Consider the following 6,418-nt stretch of genomic DNA (forward strand, 5'->3'; position numbering starts at 1 on the left):
CATTATAAGGTCACAATGATAATAATAATAAACATAACTTAAGAGCTTCCCTTGTGGTTCAGTGGTAAAGAATCTGCCTGCCAATGCAGGAGACACCGGTTCGATCCCTGGGTTGAGAAGATCCTCTGGAGAAGGAAATGGCAACCCACTCCAGTATTCTTGCCTGGAGAATTCCATGGACAGAGGAGCCTGGCGGGCTATAGTCCATACGGTCGCAAAGAGTCAGACACCACTTAGCAACTAAACAACACAACAAATGTTTGTTATGTACCAGCACTGTGTCACATGCTTGTATGGATAGTTTCACACAATCCTTATTACACAGATGAGGGAATGAGTTTAGTTCATTGATCACCTTAACAGATGGTTAAGTTGTTGTAGAGCTGGAATTAGAGCTCAGGCAATCTGACTTCAAGTCCCAAATTCCTAGTTCCCTCCCTATACTGCCTCAACCAGGGGGAAAACATTTTGAAATCTAATGAACTGAGTTCAGGAATTTGTTTTAGTTGTCACATTTTTATGGACTCAGTAGAGAAGGGCTTCAAATATTAATGTGGTTCTTTTGATAACTACTCATAAGAAAGTAGACCAGGGCTTCCATGGTGGCTCAGTGGCAAAGAATTCGCCTGTCAATACAGGAGACATGGGTTTGATCCCTGGTCTGGGAAGATTCCACGTGCTGTGGAGCAACTAAGCCTATGCAGCACAACTACTGAGCCTGTGCCAGAGCCCAGGAACTGCAACTATCCAGCCCACGTGCTGAAACTACTGAAGCCCCACACCTAGAACCCATGCCCCGCAGCATGAGAAACCAAGGCAATGGGAACCCCGCACACTGCACTAAAGAGTAGCCCTTGCTCGCAGCAACTAGAGAAAAGTCCCACGCACAATGAAGACCCAGCACAGCCAAAAATAAATAAATAAATAAAATTATTTTAAAAAAAGAAAATAGATCAGACAGACAAAAAAAAAAAATGTTGACATAAAAAGAGCTAAAAGCAAAGGAAAACTCTGGAAAGTGTACAAATACCAGTTTGTACCAAGGACCCATCATTCCTTGGCTCTGGTATGGGTCTGGGAAAGCAGCACTGTCAAATACTGCCGCAAATATGTACTTGCATCCTCTCTGGAAAGGAAATTTGAAAAGATGGATTAAAAACTTCAAGGAATGCGTTCTCCTGGACAAATAACTTAAATATGGGTACCTAGCTTAAGGAAGTCAAGATGTACACAAAACTGTATGTACCCAGATAGTCATTATTTCAAAAATAGACTTACATATATTCTGGTTATTAAAAACATGCTATGGTTTTTCCAGTTGCCATGTATGCATGTGAGATTTGGATCATAAAGAAGGCTGAGTGCCAAAGAATAGATGCTTTTGAACTGTGGTGTTGGAGAAGACTCTTAAGAGTTCCTTGGACTGCAAGGAGATGAAAACAGTCAATCCTAAAGGAAATCAGTCCTGAATATTCATTGGAAGGACTGATGCTGAAGCTGAAGCTCCAATACTCTGGCCACCTGATTCAAAGAACTGACTCACTGGAAAAGACCCTGATGCTGGGAAAGATTGAAGGCAGGAGGAGAAGGAGACGACAGAGGATGAGATAGTTGGATGGCATCACCGACTCAATGGACATGAGTTTGAGCAAGCTCTGGAAGTTGGTGATGGACAGGGAAGCCTGGTGTGCTGCAGACCATGGGATCCCAAAGAGTTGGACATGACTAGCAACTAACTGAACTGAACTGAATTGTTCTAAAGTTCAGAAGATACAGAGATGTTTAAAGAAATTAAAAAAACAAATAACTTTGGCTATTACTTCTCAGATTTAACCATTGTTATAACTGGGCTCCCCTCTCCCCTTAGTCACATGTATGTATCTAATTTATATTTTTATAACTCAGTGCTTTGTAACTTGCCTTTTTCCCATACTCATCTTGCCTAGTTATTGATGCCAAAATGCAGTCACATCATTTTTAATGAATGCCTAGTATTTCTTGCATGAATAAACCCATTAATTCATGATGGTCTTTTAGTTGTTTTTAATGGTAAGAATTATAAAGCAGCAATATAGAATTGTCTGGTTATATTTGGGAGACTAAAAACATCGATTTATCATCTCTCTTAAGATCTTGTTAAAATAACACCTAAGAAATAAAAAGAGCCATAAAGATCTAAACAGAAGAATGGGATAAGAACCATCAGTGAGAAATTAAAAAAAAAATTCCGGGACATAGAAAGGTGATGGGGGAATGATGCTTGATAAGGAAAAGTAGAAGGAATTGTAGAGGGTGAGAGACATGGCTAAGGAAGAAGCCAATTAACCCTACACAACACTAGAAGGATGCAGACAGGAAGTATCAGGAACCACTGAGTCAGGAGAGCAACACAGGGCCAAGAATCCACATATGAAAACAGTGATCCCTCCCTCCTACCAGCACGCCTTACAGTCAAGTACCTACTTCAAGAGTGGGGGTGTGACAGGAGGAACAACATGTAGAACTTCCCAAGATGTTTATACACATTAAACACTGAAATGTTATTCACTAAATAAATTCGCTGGCTCCATAGAAAATATCCTGCATCCTTACATTCAGAATATCAGCATTCCTGTCCCATCATCTTGGCCCAGTGACAAGTCTCACCCAGTACAGAGAGCTCATATCCACCTCACTCTTAAATATACAGTCAAGATTCCCCAGACAGTTGAAGAAGCTTTCAACATAAAGATTGAAACAACAGACCCTAAAGGAAACAGTTACTTCAGGGAACAGGAGAGAACATGCATCCATATGTGCGCGCACGCACACACAGAGTGAGAAAACTGCACACTTAAAATAATAACAGATGCTATGAAAGAGCAACAAAGAACAAAAACTCCTGAAAGTTAAAGCTAGTGCTAAAATCAAATCAACGGAATGGGAGAAGATATTTGCAAATAATATATCTCGTAGGGGGTTGATTATAAAGAACTCATATAGCTCACATCAAAAGAAAAATAACACGTTTAAAAAATGGGCAGAGGACCTGAATAGACATTTTTCCAAAGATGACATACAGATGGCCAACAGATACATGAAAAGATGCTTGACATTACTAATCATCAGGGAAATTCAAATCAAGACCACAAAGAGATACCACTTCATGCCTGCTATCCAAAAGACAAGATACAAGTGCTGGGGAGGATGTGGAGAAAAGGGAACCCTCATGCACTCTTGTTGGGAATGTAAACTGGTGCAGGCACTATGGAGAACAGTATGGAGGTTCCTCAAAGAAAACTAAAAATAGAACTACCATATGATCTAGCAATTCCACTTCCAGGTATTTACCTGAAGAAAAAGAAAACACTAATTAGAAAAGATATACATACTCCTATGTTTGTTGCACCATTATTATTGCCCAGGTGAGGTGCAGGAGGTGCAGGCACTTGCCAAGAATCCTACATCCCTAACTCTTAACATCACTGGCACACAGGACATCATTTAATGATTCACCCAAGAATGCTCTTCCAGAGTACTGGCAGCACCTGCTGTTAAAATGGGTCTCCTTTCTCTTGTCTCCCTGATGCCCTTACAAAGATGTTTACAAAGATGTCCTGAACTGATTGAAAACCCATTACACACGGAGCATCCCGGTGTTTTCGCAGGTAAGACAGTAGAGATAACACTCTGATTTTCTGACCATCTGTAAAACAAGATGACCTTGATGCTAAGGTTTCTTTCACTACTCTGAAATTCTATGAGTTTCAGCGGAGGAAGAAAGGGCGGTGTATGAGGTGCTCAAAATTTACCGCTTAAAGAGAAGGAGACAGACATGTAAAGAAAAAAGCCCAGGGAGCAAGATAAGCATCGTTGGTGCTAATCTGGAGCTTCTTCAGCGGGAAATTGAGGTAAGTCCCCAAGAGGACAAGGGCCGCCTGACTGCGATCTGATTGGCTCTTGCACTTCCAGTTCTGGAAACTCTCTTCCAATTGGCTGTTGTTGAGAGGGCGACCAAGGCTAACGTGGATGGAAATAATTTGTTTCCTGTTCTCAAGCCTTATTGTGCTCAGCCTGCTGCTGCTGCTGCTGCTTAGTCGCTTTAGTCGTGTCCGACTCTGTGCGACCCCACAGACGGCAGCCCACCAGGCTCCCCCATCCCTGGGATTCTCCAGGCAAGAACACTGGAGTGGGTTGCCATTTCCTTCTCCAATGCATGAAAGTGAAAAATGAAAGTGAAGTCGCTCAGTCGTGTCCGACTCTTCGCGACCCCATGGACTGCAGCCCACCAGGCTCCTCCGTTCATGGGATTCTCCAGGCAAGAGCACTGGAGTGGGGTGCCATTGCCTTCTCCGTGCTCACCCTAGGGCTTCCTCATTTCAAGGAAGAGACCTCTTTTTCCTGTCCACTGCAAAAGCCCTCGTAGGGCCTCTGACTCCATCCACTCCTGATAACTGAGAAGTAGGTGGGCAGCCTAAAGGTAGGGTGTGAAGAGGCTGGCGTGATCTCTGGGAGGGAAAAAGGGAAAGCAAAGAGATAGTGGACCTGGGTTTTAGGAACCTACTGTCAATGGAAAAAAAAAAAAAAATCAGTAGTCAAACCAAGAAAGAAATGGAAAATTTTATTCCAGCCAGCCTGAAGAGACATTTTTTCGGAAAACTCAATTATATAAGAAAATACAATTATATGTTTTTGAGACAAAGGGTTATACATCAAGTGACATATCATTTACAGTTTACACAGTCCAGATGTACAATAAAGCAAGCAGTGGGTCATGGGCCAGTGACCCTTTACAAGATTAAGAAGGAATACTCTCTCCTTAGGAGGTCTGGTTAATGTAGATGCACAACAAATACTAAAGGGAAGAGAGAATGCCAAAGTGGGCAAAGAAAAGTTTTATATTTAAATTACTCTCATCTGGCCATAAAACATGGATTTCATTTCATCACTACAAAGTCCTTTCCCAGGATACCTGAAATATATAAAGAAGGAATATAATCTTTACCAATGGAAAGTCAAATCCATGACTCCACACAAATCGCCTTGTGACTCATTAGAATAAACTTCCAGCTATATGCTAAACTGTTTCTGTCAAGTAAACTTTGAAATCATAAACATGGTGTGAGGGGCTGGCTGCACATTTAGACCTCAGTGTCATTAGTCAGTATATGTAATCTTAACAAGGTTATGCAGGAGATGGAGATAAAAGAAACACACTGAAGTTCAATGAACTTTGAAGGATATACTTTAGACATAGAAATACAGATGGAATGAGTGGCAGTGTGGAGATGTCAACTATGGGACAAGATGGCACAATGAACTCATGTGGAAATGAAATCTCCCGTTTCAAACATACCAAAAGATTGTTTGTTTTCAGTGTTCAGTCATGTCTGACTCTTTTGTAACCCCATGAACTGTAGCCCGCCAGGCTCCTCTGTCCATGGTATTTCCCAGGCAAGACTACCAGAATGGGTTGCCATTTCCTTCTCCAGCGGATCTTTCCGATCCAAGGATCGAACCTGAGTTTCCTGCATTAGCAGGCAGATTATTTACCACTGAGCCATATGGGAAGTCCAAGATGCTAGATAAAAAAACTTAAACAAAAAAGTAAACATATATTTGAGCCTGAAAGCAGGCTTTAAATATGTATATATAAAGCAGGTTTTCTCTCTCTGTATCCTGATTGCTTCTAATACACACACACACACACACACACACACACACACATACATAAATAACCTGCCTGCTTCTATTTTATATAAATATAAATAAATATATAAAACACATATGTATGTGTGTGTATATATACAATGTATATTTTACCAAACCAAACTTGGCTAGGCGTGCCTGCATGCTTAGTAAAGCCAATCTATCACACCAGGTTGTGATGAAGGAAAAATGCAGCATTTATCACAGAGAACCAAGCAGTCTGTCCATGTAGCTGATGTTCAAAAGACCCAAATTCCCTAACGGCATTCAGGGAACCATTTTTGAAGACAGGGTTGGGAGAGGGGTTGCAGGATGCATGATCAGTTTGGACATTCTTCTGATTGGTGGATGGTGAGCTCATTGGGAGTTAACATCGTCAGTCTTCAGGTCTGGGGTCTATGTGCTGGGGTCAGTAGTCAGTTAACTACTCCCACCTGGTGGGGGTTTCAGTGTTTGCAAAACAGCTCAAAGGATTTGGCTCAGAATATTATCTACAGACCTTGACAAGGAACTAAAGGTCCTTGACTTTGTTTAATGGCTAGACTATTATTATTTTGTCTTGCTGAAATGTTTTCTTTTGTTTCTGCATTTTCTCACTGCTCTGATTTTTTTTGTTTGTTTGTTTTTGAACTTGGGGAAGGCCTAGGCGGCTAGAGTTTTTCTAAAAAGAAGAGGCAGGTGGAGTACACGGTGGGGAGGGGGTGTCTGTCCTCCTTATGGGGGAAGGCCT

Source organism: Cervus elaphus, chromosome 13 (assembly GCF_910594005.1).
Source record: "Cervus elaphus chromosome 13, mCerEla1.1, whole genome shotgun sequence".
NCBI classification, from domain to species: Eukaryota; Metazoa; Chordata; class Mammalia; order Artiodactyla; family Cervidae; genus Cervus; species Cervus elaphus.